The following is a 13,606-nucleotide window of genomic DNA, read 5'->3' on the forward strand; positions in this document are numbered from 1 at the left end:
TGCATACAGTAAAGAAAATAATCTATGGCAATGGTGAAACCATTTTTTCCTTCATGGTTGTCGTCTTTCCACCTGCACCAGATATTTTACCATGGGAGTATGTACAAATTGAAAAAAAGTCACAAATGTTAACCAACCACTAATGCAGAACATATACTACTTCTGTTTATTAATGCTTAGCCAGCATTCAGTTTTTTCTCATTTTTATCTACATACATGGAAATAAAGTGGCCCTTTGGGAATTGACCTATTGGGCAAGAGATAAATGGTAGAAATTAGCTGCTTGTGGGTGTATATGGCATCAACAAAAAGTTAATTAGGCAAATATTAATATGAACACCTGCAAAAAATGTAGAGTAACATTAACATAAAATAAAAATGTACATTTTGTAAATTTCACCACTGTACATGCAAATGCACCCAAGCCCTAACAATAGCACATGTAGCATAACGTTTTCATATTTTTCACTGAAACCTTTTGTCCCTCATCTGTTTGTGATTGTTTCTCAGTAAGTTAAATCAATGAAAATTGTATTTAATATCCAAAGCCTTACATGACTAGCTGGTACAAACACCAATATTTTTTCTAGCCTGCTCTATGTTAAACCACACCAATGAAAGGAATCCCCACAGGTCGAGCAACTAAAAGTGTTTCTAAGAAGCTGTGAAGTTGTATGACTGTGAGGAGTCATGCGTGATTTCTGTGTAACATCCTAACTCGTTTATTGTTAATAACCAACCAAAACCACACGGAGACAAAAGTTTCCTTTATATATGGGTGAGGGTCAGCCACAGCTTTTTTTTTTTAAACATTATTATTGTTAATATTATTCCCAAAACTAAAAACCTGCCATTACATTGCCAACCATCAATTTCCAAACGCCAGCCACCGCCGCCGCCGGTGGGCATGTAGCTTAAGCCAATACATGTAGCTTAAGCCAATACAGCATGTATAACAAATGGCAAGGACATAGTTTTTACCCCGCAAGCTGTGACAAAACAACTATACCCACTTCTGAAACTTAACAATGGAAATTACTTTTTTTTAATAACATCAGTAAAAACATACATAACTCACATGTTAACAATGAACAGCCAGAGATGACGGGAGGGTGGGTAGGCAGCTCCACCAGTGCTCCAGGTTCCGGAGGGAAGAGGAAGCAGGTAAGGCATTGTTTGTATTTATATCTGCCCTTCCCTTATGCTTATGCATCCCACCAATCCTCTCTAACCTGTCCCAGAAATCCAGTCCCCCAACCGGCCATCCCTCCTACTAGTCACTGGCACCCTCGCTATACCCTTTGGTGCCCTCCAGCCTGGTGCTGTATTAGTTAATTTTTGTACTGAGTCTAAACAAAATATTTCTTAAAAGGGAACACTAAGTGAACACAAGCAATATTCTCTTTTATTTTAGCAATAATTATTTTGAATACAACATCCTTATAAGCTTCAGAAATAATACAGCTAAAATGATGATCAGCACAATGACTGCATAAATCATTAAACTGAAACAAGAAAAACAGATCCCTTGGGACTAAAATCAGAGAGCCTTTCACCCCAAGGCATTTAAGCATCCTTTTCAAAAGTATGGGACACTCATAAAAATAAATTTTCTCATTTATCAGGAGTAGCTTGTTGTTGTGATTTTTAGAAAGTTCTACTGATGTCCTGCTCAAGTCCAAATCCAGATGCATAGCATATCTTTATTTGATGAGTGTTAACTGCACCGTACATTTGCACGTTTAACAGCATCTTCTTTGAACTTCTGATGTTACAAGCAATAAAATGGTCAGTCTTTTATTTAGTTGGGTTAAGCTACAACCACTTTTTTTTCTGACATTATTAAATCCACAAGGGCAAAATGTATGGCCCTTGGGATCCTGTGCTCAGGTGCAATCAAAAACATATAAAATATGAGCAGTATAATTTTACATTTGATTGGAGAACCAGTGTCCATGTCCTCATTATGTCAGAGGAAATGAAGGCTTGATAATAGCAGTCATCACTTCTTTCTTATTCCAGTATCGCTCTTTATTATTCTAGGCTGAAATTTCTGGCTGAGAATATCATCCCCCTTCTTCCAGTTAGTATCTTTAAAATGTTGTGTAAATTTTACTAAAACATCATAGTATGCCCACAGGTGGGGTGGCCATTTGGAGGTTAGTTGGAGTGCACAGGAGGGGTTTTATCTTTGTTGGTGCATCAAGAGCCAGGCACAGACCATAGAATTCCCATGCCCAATGGAACACTCTAAATATAAGGCACCAAAGATGCTCTATTTTGTGAAATGGCAATGCTCATAAAGGGCCTGATTGTGGATACCCAAAGGCTACTCACAAGTTGGGCTAGTTTATAAACACTTTCCAATTTTACTCATTTAATGCTATGGTTTACTGTCCAGGAGCAAATTCGTTCAGTGTTTATAAATGAGCCCCAGTTGTGTCTTGGACATGTTTTTGCATCATCTGCTGCCACAAGCAAATTTTCGCTTCTAACAGCAATGGGCATCTACAGTATATGGGAAGTAAGGTGTACTTTGCTCCTCTTTCTTACAGCTTACCTCAGCTACTGAATGCTGTCAGCCATATCCATGTCAGGTAATGTTCTTTTAAGCTCAGCCAAGGAGTTGTAAGTATAATGCATACCATATCAACATGTCCACAATCCACTTAAAACCCTGGCCATTTTTCAACACTTAATGCTGATAGTAGTAAGAAGTGCTGTACTTTGTTGGCTCCAGAAATGTATTTTATAATGAAAGTGGACTCCATAAATGAACCATGTTGACGGAAACCAACATTGCTAAAGGCCAGCAAAGATGTGTATGCAAATGAGAATCACTTCAATGTCCGATCTCAATAGGATGGGATTTTAAATTAGCTGAGAGCTATTTATATAGTGGTAGGCACAAGTTCTGGAGGACTGATGTTTCCCACATTAGTACTGTTCACGTAACATCTGTACCTAACCCTTGTACAGGGCACTCTGCACAGAGTGGGGCAAAGGAGCCTTCTATTTAATACCTTCCTTGAACAGACAGTAGTTGCTGGTCTCTGGTTGCTCCTTGCATTCCATGGCACTCCTTCCCTTCATCTGGCATATAATAAGCAAAAAATAGTGTACAAGTGGGCAACCAAGGCCCACCCATGTGCTGCCACTTCCAGGGCACAATTGTGTGCACAAGTTTCAGTCATGTTTAACTCTTTGAGCTTTATATAGGTGCATATAGCTTTACCTGATATAAGTGGGCTTAAAGAAGGAAGTTTGTACATTGTGAGCATAAAACATAACATTAAAGATGCATTTCTGCAATGACAGAGAGATCTTAATTTAAGATTTATGCTGTCACAGGGAGATATAGGTCCTGTCTGCACACTTAGGGGCACATTTACTTAGCTCGAGTGAAGGAATAGAATAAAAAATACTTCGAATTTTGAAGTATTTTTTTGGCTACTTCGACCATTGAATTGGCTACTTCGACCTTCGACTTCGAATCGAACGATTCAAACTAAAAATCGCTCGACCATTCGACCATTTGATAGTCGAAGTACTGTCTCTTTAAAAAAAACTTCAACCTCCTACTTCGCCACCTAAAACCTACCGAGAATCAATGTTAGCCTATGGGGAAGGTCCCCATAGGCTTTGCAGCAAATTTCTGATCGAAGGAATTTAGTTTGATCGATGGATTAAAATCCTTCGAATCGTTAGATTCGAAGGATTTAATCATTCGATCGAATGAATAGTGCTAAATCCTTCAACTTCAATATTCAAAGTCGAAGGATTTAACTTCGAGGGTCGAATATCGAGGGTTAATTAACATTCGATATTCGACCATTAGTAAATGTGCCCCCAAAAGTAGGGAATTTGGTTTAGATTTTATTTTCACAGTCAAAGTAAACTTTGTCATCTAAGCAGTATACGAATACACAGTGTGACGAGTCGACGTGGCTCCAGCTAGTACAGAGCATGAATTCAAATTTACATTGTATGGTATGTTAGTTTGTACTTTTATTTCCTAAGTCTCAGTGGTGCTCCCTATAGTAAATTGTACCTGCACTTATTCATTGAACAGTCATTGGAATTTTTCCAATATTTTGGCTCCATACAGTTCTCTCTCTACCTACTTTTGTTTTCATTGGGTCAGTGTTACCAGCACCTTAGTATGCACCTGAGGAAGGCAGATATACCGAAACATCTTGTGTAATGCAATCCTGTAAATAAACACACAATGATGCTTTGAAAAGCACTGTGCTCTCCAGGTTCAATTTTCTATAATTGTTAACATATACTGCTATATCCATATACTGCTATATATCTATTGCAACTGCTTATTCTGGTAATTCTGCTTATATCCCTACTTGTATCTGTTATCCCCAATAACTTTTGTCTGTTAGGCCTACTCTGCTTTAGTGCTTTTGATAAATATCTCAAAAACACATCTGTGTCCACTCCTCGGTGAACAAGAGATATTTGTATAGCCCCAAACTTGGTTCTGGTGTCTGTAAAACTCTGCCCTTTGATAGCTGGTTAATTGATTAATTAGTCAACTATTTTCAATTAGCTACATATAAATTTAGGCCCAGTATAGGGGATGGCGATAGTGTCAGGGCATGACACGAGTGCTAACATTTGCTACGTGCTAATATTTCACAAGTGCTTGGAAATGGCAGTTATGCAGTATATAAGGCAGTTGAACAAGGCATTGACAAGGCAAAAGGAACCGGATTCCCCTGCAATCAACAGTGAACCATCTGGGATAAGAAGAAAACAGATTTGTTTGTACCTGCTAATTTGTTAGTTTTTACTTCAAAATGCTTTATCCTGTATTTCTCCTCCTTTCACTCTCATGCTTCATAAAACATTTTGCACCACCTCCCCCATTAAGTCACAATGCTATACAAATCTTAGCCTCTCTACTCTCCTCTCCTTCCCTCTCCGCACATGAAGTTTACATACCTCCCAACATTTTGGAAGTAAAAAGAGGGACAAAATGTTTTTTCGCACCTAGCACAGCAATTTTGACCACGCCCCTTTATGTGGCCACACCCCCTAATTACCATGTTCATTTTACAAAATTTGGCAGGTTATGAAAGTTTGAAAATAATTCTCCTCATCTAAACTGTTTTTTGTGTCTCAAAATTGTTACAAAGTATCTTATTTGCGCCGGTTAGCTGTTCTGTGCTCTCTGCTAAAAGCAAATTGTTGTTTCTTTTTCTGGCTGTTCAGTGCAGAGAAAATAGGGACTTTCCAGTACAAATGAGGGACTGCAGGTTGAGCTGTCAAAAGAGGGACTGTCCCTCCGAAAAAGGGACAGTTGGGAGGTATGAACAGTTTATAAAGCACTCTGTTTAGCTATTCCAGGAAACTCCTCTTTTTCATACAAACTAAGAACTTACAAATCCCGCTCTCACTTAGTCTATCTTTCCTTTCTATTGCTGGCAGCTGGGGACATTTTCCCAAACCCTGGCCCTTACCCCATCCCAGTTATATCACGGCCACGAGCTCCTTCTCTTCGGTGCAAATTCCAACAGTACAGAACTCTTATTCCTATACCCAAAAACCCAGTTAATCTTTCCTGTGCTCTCTGGAATGCCAGATCTGTTTGCAACAAACTGACCGCTATACACAACCATTTCATTGCAAATTCCTTTAACCTGCTCGCACTTACTGAAACCTGGCTTTCTCCTACTGACACTGCCTCACCTGCTGCCCTGTCCTATGGGGGCCTACACCTTACTCATACTCCTAGACCTGGTAACAGACCTGGAGGTGGGGTAGGTTTGCTTCTCTCTCCCCACTGTACTTTTAAAGTTCTTCCACCTGTTCCCTCCCTATCATTCTCCTCATTTGAGGCTCGCTGCATTAGGCTCTTTTCTCCTGTTTCACTCTGCATTGCTGTTATATATCGACCACCAGGACTAACTGCACAATTTCTGGACAACTTTGCTGCCTGGCTTCCTTACTTTCTTTCATCTAACATTTCATCCATCATATTAGGTGACTTTAATATACCTGTTAACAACATTAACAACCCTTCTGTCTCTTAACTTCTTTCACTAACCTCCTCCCTGGGCTTATCTTTGTGCTCAGACTCCCCCTCTCACTCCAATGGTAATGCTCTGGATCTCATATTTACTAGACTCTGTTCAGCCACCAATTTTAATAACTCACCATTTCCCCTCTCTGATCACAATATGCTCACATTTCAACTCTCACTAACTCCCTCCTCACCCCCTGCCATTCCCCAAACACGTACTTATCATGACTTGCAAGCTGTAGACGTGTCACATCTCTCTTCTTCCTTTGACTCTCTTCACTCTAATATCTCGACCATCTCTTGTCCTAATGTGGCTACCTCTGTCTACTATAATACTCTCACCACTGCCCTCAATGAGCTTGCTACTACAAAAACTAAACGTGCTAGACCCAAACCACTTCAACCTTGTCATACTGCTCATACAAAAGCACTCTAAAGACATTCACGTGCACTTGAGCATCGCTGGCGCAAATCCCACTCAGAATCAGACTTTTGGAGCTACAAATCTGCCCTGCGCTCAGATCTGAGTATCAGACGATATTCAGATCTATCTCTCATCTCCTGATCTTAACCCAGAACTCCTAACTCGCTTCTCCTCCTGCCTGTCCGCTATCTTTATCTGGATGTCGCAACGCTACCTTAAATTAAACCTCTCTAAAACTGAAATGGTTCTCTTTCCTCCAACTAACACCAGTAACATCCCGGAAGTATCCATCATAGCTAAATTTCCACTATCACACCCTCTCCCCAGGCCCAGTGCCTTGGGGTTATCAAAGATTCTGCCCTGTCATTCACTCCTCATATACAGTCACTTATTAAACCATGTCACTTCCACCTAAGGAACATATCCAACATACAATCATTTATCACCCAAGATGCTGACAAAATTCTTATTAATTCTCTCGTCATATCACGTCTAGACTACTGTAACTCTCTTTTAATTGGCCTTCCCCTCCAGAGACTGTCATCTCTCCAGTCCATAATGAACACTGCTGCGAGGCTCATACACCTCAGCAACCGCTCCTCCTCTGCCATGCCATTCTGTCAATCCCTGCACTGGCTTCTGCTACCTTTGAGAATCAAATTCAAATTAATGACCCTGACATTCAAAGCACTTCATAACTCTGCCCCACCCTACATCGCTGAACTCATCTCTATATACTCACCCAACCGCTTACTATGCTCCTCTACTGACATGCTAATCAACTCTTCTCTCATTACCTCCTCACATGCTCGCATTCAAGACTTTGCAAGGACTGCACCCCTCCTCTTGAACTCTCTCCCATGGTCTGTCCGACTTTCTCCCAACCTTTCTGCTTTCAAGAAATCTCTTAAAACGCACTTCTTTCGAGAAGCTTACCCTCACTCTGCTTAACTACCAAACGCAACACCACATACAGTAACACATTTCTCACCCACTTAATTCGATCTTGCCCACTCCCACACCTTGTGTATTACTCCCTTCCCTTTAGAGTGTAAGCTCTTTCTGCATAGGGTTTTCCTCACCTTTTGTACTGGTATTGATTGTGATGTATGTAACTCCATATGTTCTATGTATATAATTTCATGTGATTTAGTTGTATAATCACATTTACTTTACAGTGCTACGCAATATGTTGGCGCTATATAAATACATGTTAATAATAATAAAAATACCAGCACCTTGTATGTTTGCACATTTAACTGCATCTTATTTCTGATATAACAAAAGCTGACATTTTAATTAAAACATAACCAAAGTAAATACAACTAATGTAAAAGCTATGATAATTGAGATGTTCCAGTCATTGCCTTATACCCAGAGTTTGTGTCATTTGTCTAACTAAAGAAAACACGTAAGGATCTAGAGGCCAGCATATCATGCAAGAGAAATTGAAGGGGGGAGATACAGTGTCTTGGCAATGAGGTAATCGCATGAGGCATTTTAGAAGCATGGCGCTGCCATGGTAACCAGGCCTGACATTTATACATAGCACAAGAAACTAAGCAGTGCACGCTATTGGCTGGGTGGCTAGAGCCTCTCAAAGGAACACAATCCAGGAAGAGACATCCTGAGAACAATCTGTTCTAAGACAATCTCTGGGGTAAAGCAGGCTCCATGTGGACTTGCATGAATGCACGGTGATCAGCACAGCACATCCTTGGAGCAACCGCGTGAAATCCAGGCAGTGAAACTTCAATGCTGTATTTGTTATAACAAAGAATCACTGCAAGTTCTACTGATTTCTGAATTTTAACTTTTTGTTTTCTGTCCTAATGAAAATTAGTAGTGTTTCATGGTATTACTGTAAATGTCTAAATATATTTTTACTGTATACGCACCACTATTCTATATTTAGCCAAAGCTTTCGGTTTAAACCCATTCTTTTTTCTCCCTTCCCTGTGTTTAGTCTCCACTTCTACTGCTGCCCTTCGTTTGTTCAGTACCCTCCCTACCTGCACCCGAACTCTGTAGCTCTGTATTTCACCATTCCTTTGTTCCCCTCATCCAGTTATTTATCTTTTTTGTCAATATGGTCACTGTGCAGAAAAGTGGAATGGTGACATATCTAGGCAAGGTTATAGGTAGGTAGCAGAATAAAAACATGCATACATTTGTGCATACATTATACATCTAAGATTTTATAGTTGTTACTCTTTTTATCGGCTGCAATGTCATTTCAGCAAAGGCCCAGGTTCTTGTGTGTAAGCAAATGAGGAACAGGAAAATTAATTCTAAGGAGATCTTATGCAATTAGTAGAAGTCGGTAAGAACTATGCTTATTATGTATGTTGTGGGTCTCTAAAACAGTGTGCATGGTCTGGGTTGCCGCTAAGTTTACTTATGCGTGTGGGGGTGTAGTACCATCGGAATATAATCTTATATGTTCTTTCGTTTGAGACTGCACAGATAGATGTTTTTTTTGCCGTGTCCCATATGCGTGACCAGGATTCGTCAGAAATTGTAAGACCTAGATCTTCTTCCCATTTTGTCATATAGGGTTGGTTCGACTGCTATATAGACTGGTGATCAGGTGTTTTGGGTATGATCGGTTTTGACATATGGTTTCAAAATATGTTAGCGTGCTGTTCCTTCTAGTTTTGAGTGCAGTTTCCATGTAATGTCTGATTTGCAAATATCTGGAAAAGTGTGAGTGTGGTATGTCATATTTCTCTTTACATTGTTGAAACAATACCGTCTGGCCTAGAAGAAAGGCATTAAGAGTGAGCATATTTGCTGCTATCCAAGGGATGAAGTCTGTTGGGGTGCAGCCCGGTATGAAATCTGTGTTATAGAAGATGGTCCTAAATCTGGAATTGGGAGTACTTAATTTCATTTTTAGGTATATTGCATCCCACAAGTCTAGTGCTTGTTGTGATGTGGGTAGGATATCCAGAGAGGTAGTTCTGGAAGCCTTTGGTATCCAGAATAAATGGGCTAGCTGTAGGGGGTTCGTGAAGTGATTCGCAATTTCCTTCCAGGGTTCACTGGTTGGTGCGTGAATATGTATAATAGATTCTAGTCTGCTAGCTATATAGTATCGGTGTATATTAGGCTTAGTCATTATTGCTGCTTTGATTCTAGGTATAGTATGATGAAGTCAGTTGGATCCCCAAACACGCTATGGATTCTGTCTCCCATTTGTAATCAAAGTTGAGCTGTAATAGTTTCAGTTCTGGTTTCGAGATTTTCAGTGGTAGTGCATGAGATTTCGTGGGATTAACATTAAGCATATATTTCTAATGTTTAAAAAGGATTTACTTTTCTTCTCAGTTGTATAAAAAAAGTACCTTGCAAATAAGATGCATAAATCAATGTTGGTAGCAATCCTGCTGGGTTTATTTGATGTTTAAATGATTTTTTAGCAGACTAAAGGTATGGAAATCCAAATTATAGAAAGGTACCTTTATGGAAAAATCTCCAAAACATTTTCAGGGCTAGAGGAGTCTGTATGCCAGTCCAATGGACAATAGAGTACCAGGATCTTGCCCTAAGGTGGGTCTTCAGGGAGTCAGTATGTTTATTTATTTAAAATTTTATGGACTTTGAGAATAGGAATATTTTTGTTAATTATTATATGGAAAACCCCAGGTCCCAGGCATTACAGAAAATAGATCCTATAACTGTATTAACAGTCTGAAACTGTCTAAAACTGCTAATAACTCAGAATAGAGTTCTGCGTGGGTCCATTTTTTGAAAATGCCCCACATGTTCCCACTACCCAACCCGCAATAGGCCAACTAACCTTCCAACCAAGGGGACGTGCAAAACTGGAAGTGACGTCACATTTGACTGGAAATGATGTCACAAATCTTCACAAAATAATTATAAACTGGAAGAACCACAAGGGAGGGTGGGAGGGATCAAGCCCACACCTTTGTTGGGTACCCAGCCGGTTATCCACGGACTGCCCACATGCCCACGGAATCGGGGACTTTTTGCTCGAAAGACTTTGCGGGTAGTCTGTGGGTACCTGACCCGATGCAGGACTCTAACTCAGAAGCTATTAGAAATTAATGTAAATTTCAAAATAACTCAGAGAAGCACTCTGTGTAACTTTACATTATTTACTTTTTGTGTTTAGATCCCATTTAAGGTTCAGGAAATCTATTCTCATGCTAATAAATGAAGTCTACTGTTTTTATTTCCTTGCACAGTTTTTCTTTGTTAGGCACATACTGTTATGGATTTGCAGCACGGTTATTCTTGACACATGAAATCATTTTGCCAATTCTGTGACTGATGGGCCTGCAATTCAGGCTTTATCTGACCTCTTTCAGATTTAGACCTTTCCTGTTGCTATAGAAACTCACACATAAAACTGTTGATTTGCAGATTTCTTTTATAGCAGTAACACTGGTAATTAATGCTGGAATAAATATGAAACAATTGTAAAACATTCATATTCTTTTCAAACCTGTGTGTGTGTATATATATATATATATATATATATATATATATATATATATATATATATATATATATATATATATACACATACACAGTCATATGAAAAAGTTTGGGAACCCCTCTCAGCCTGTATAATAATTTACTCCACTTTCAACAAAAAACAGCGGTATGTCTTTCATTTCCCAGGAACATCTGAGTACTGGGTAGTTTTCTGAACAAAGATTTTTAGTGAAGCACTATTCAGTTGTATGAAATTAAATCAAATGTGAAAAACTGGCTGTGCAAAAATATGGGTACCCTTGTAATTTTGCTAATTTGAATGCATGTAACTGCCCAATACTGATTACTGGCAGCAGCAAATTGGTTGGATTAATTCGTTAGGCCTTGAACTTCATAGGCCGGTGTGTCCAATCATGAGAAAAGGTATTTAAGGTGGCCAGTTGCAAGTTGTGCTTCTGTTTGACTCTCCGCTGAAGAGTGACAGCATGGGATCCTCAAAGCAACTCTCAAAAGATCTGAAAACATAGATTGTTCAGTGTCATGGTTTAGAGGAAGGCTACAAAAAGATATCTCAGAGGTTTAAACTGTCAGTTTCAACTTTAAGAAATGGAATCAGGAAATGGAAGGCCACAGGCACAGTTGCTGTAAAACACAGGGCCTAGAAAAATACAGGAGTGGCATATGCGGAGGATTGTGAGAATGGTTACAAACAACCCAAAGATCACCCCAAAGAGCACAAAGAACATCTGTATGGCAAGTTGATGATAAAGAAGCCCTTTCTGCACTCACGCCACAACCAGAGTCGCTTGTTGTATGCAAAAGATCATTTAGACAAGCCACAGTCGTTTTGGAACAAAGTGCTTTGGACTGATGAGATAAAAATTGAGTTATTTGGTCATAACAAAAAGCGCTTTGCATGGCGGAAGAAGAACACTGCATTGTGAGAAAAACAACTGCTACCTACTGTCAAATTTGGTGGAGGTTCCATCATGCTGTGGGGCTGTGTGGCTAGTTCAGTGACTGCGGCCCTTGTTAAAGTCGAGGGTCGGATGAATTCAACCCAATATCAACAAATTCTTCAGGATAATGTTCAAGCATCAGTCACAAAGTTACGCAGTGGTTGGATATTCCATCAAGGCAATGCCCCTAAAAACACTTGAAAATCTACAAAGGCATTTATGCAGAGGGAGAAGTACAATAGTCACAGTCCCCCGACTTGAATATCATGGAAAATCTATGGGATGATTTGAAGCAGGCTGTCCATGCTCGGCAGCCATCAAATTTAACTGAACTGGAGAGATTTTGTATGGAGGAATGGTCAAAAATACCACCATCCAGAATCCAGACACTCATCAAAGTCTATAGGAGGCATTTAGAGGTTGTTACATTTGCAAAAGGAGGCTCAACTAAGTATTGATGTAATATCTCTGTTGGGGTGCCCACATTTATGCACCTGTCTAATTTTGTTATGATGCATATTGCATATTTTCTGTTAATCCAATAAACTTTATGTCACTGCCGAAATACTACTGTTTCCATAAGGCATGTTACATATTAAAAGGAAGTTGCTACTTTGAAAGCTCAGCCAATGATAAACAAAACTCCAAAGAATTAAGAGGGGGTTCCCAATTTTTTTCATATGACTGTATATATATATCTCATATTTCATTGTTATTCTCTAGAGAGAGAGTAGAGACCCATGAATGAGATTTGACTCTTTATCTGGCAACAAACTAATAGTTGCAGGTTATCAATTACTTTCTCTGCAGCACTAAGTGGGCCCTAAATGACCCTTCTTAGCAGCCTATAGTACTACAGAGTTTATATGAATCATTTAAAGCAGCTGAAACAATGGATGTTAACAGTACATACTGTTTAAATGCAACAATAAGAGTTTTATTTGGTGTCACAGATGTTTTAATTCAAGCTGCTACAAATATATTGCAAAGGTTAACTCTGATACTGGCAGTGGAAAAGCAATCGGTTTAAAACTATAGAAATATTTTAAAATAAACTGTAGACTTACAAGCGATCAACCCACCCCCAAGGCAGGGCATCTATTTGTAGGGTAACAACAATGTACAGATGAGCCTTGCAGCCAGTCCTCCAAGTCACTTGATACAGTGAACATATGTGTGTGGGATGAGCTCCCAGCACCGCAGCATGCTGTTTGGTAAATATTTTCTCCCTAAGAGATTTTCTGGTAATGACAAATGATAATGACAATTCTCAGGATGGCTCGGAATCTACATCAGTCATAGTGTGCTGGAAGTGAGTCTGTTATTTGTGTGCAGTTAAAACATACAGGGTGAAGAAGGGGTTCTTGCTGTGCGTTCACGGGGCAATTTTGCTTGCATCATTTATTTGATGTGGCAATAGATGTAATGTATTCTTAGAATATTTTTAACATATTCCTTACAGAACATCTCCTTGATTCCTTAGGCTAATGTCAGATGGGAGCTGAAATCAGCCCTATGTAGGCATTAGCCTCCACTCCTGCCTGCACCCCGGAACTGTTTTCAACTCAGGCGCAGGCACTGATTTTGGCAAAGGTACACGAGTGTGCAAAATCAGCCAAGTGTGTCTGCACACAATTAGGTCTTAGTTCTGTAATTATCAGGGATTAAAATATTTAATTTATGGGAAGACAATAGCAGACTGCCTCCAGACAAAAGAGC

This window comes from Xenopus laevis, chromosome 4S (assembly GCF_017654675.1).
Source record: "Xenopus laevis strain J_2021 chromosome 4S, Xenopus_laevis_v10.1, whole genome shotgun sequence".
NCBI classification, from domain to species: Eukaryota; Metazoa; Chordata; class Amphibia; order Anura; family Pipidae; genus Xenopus; species Xenopus laevis.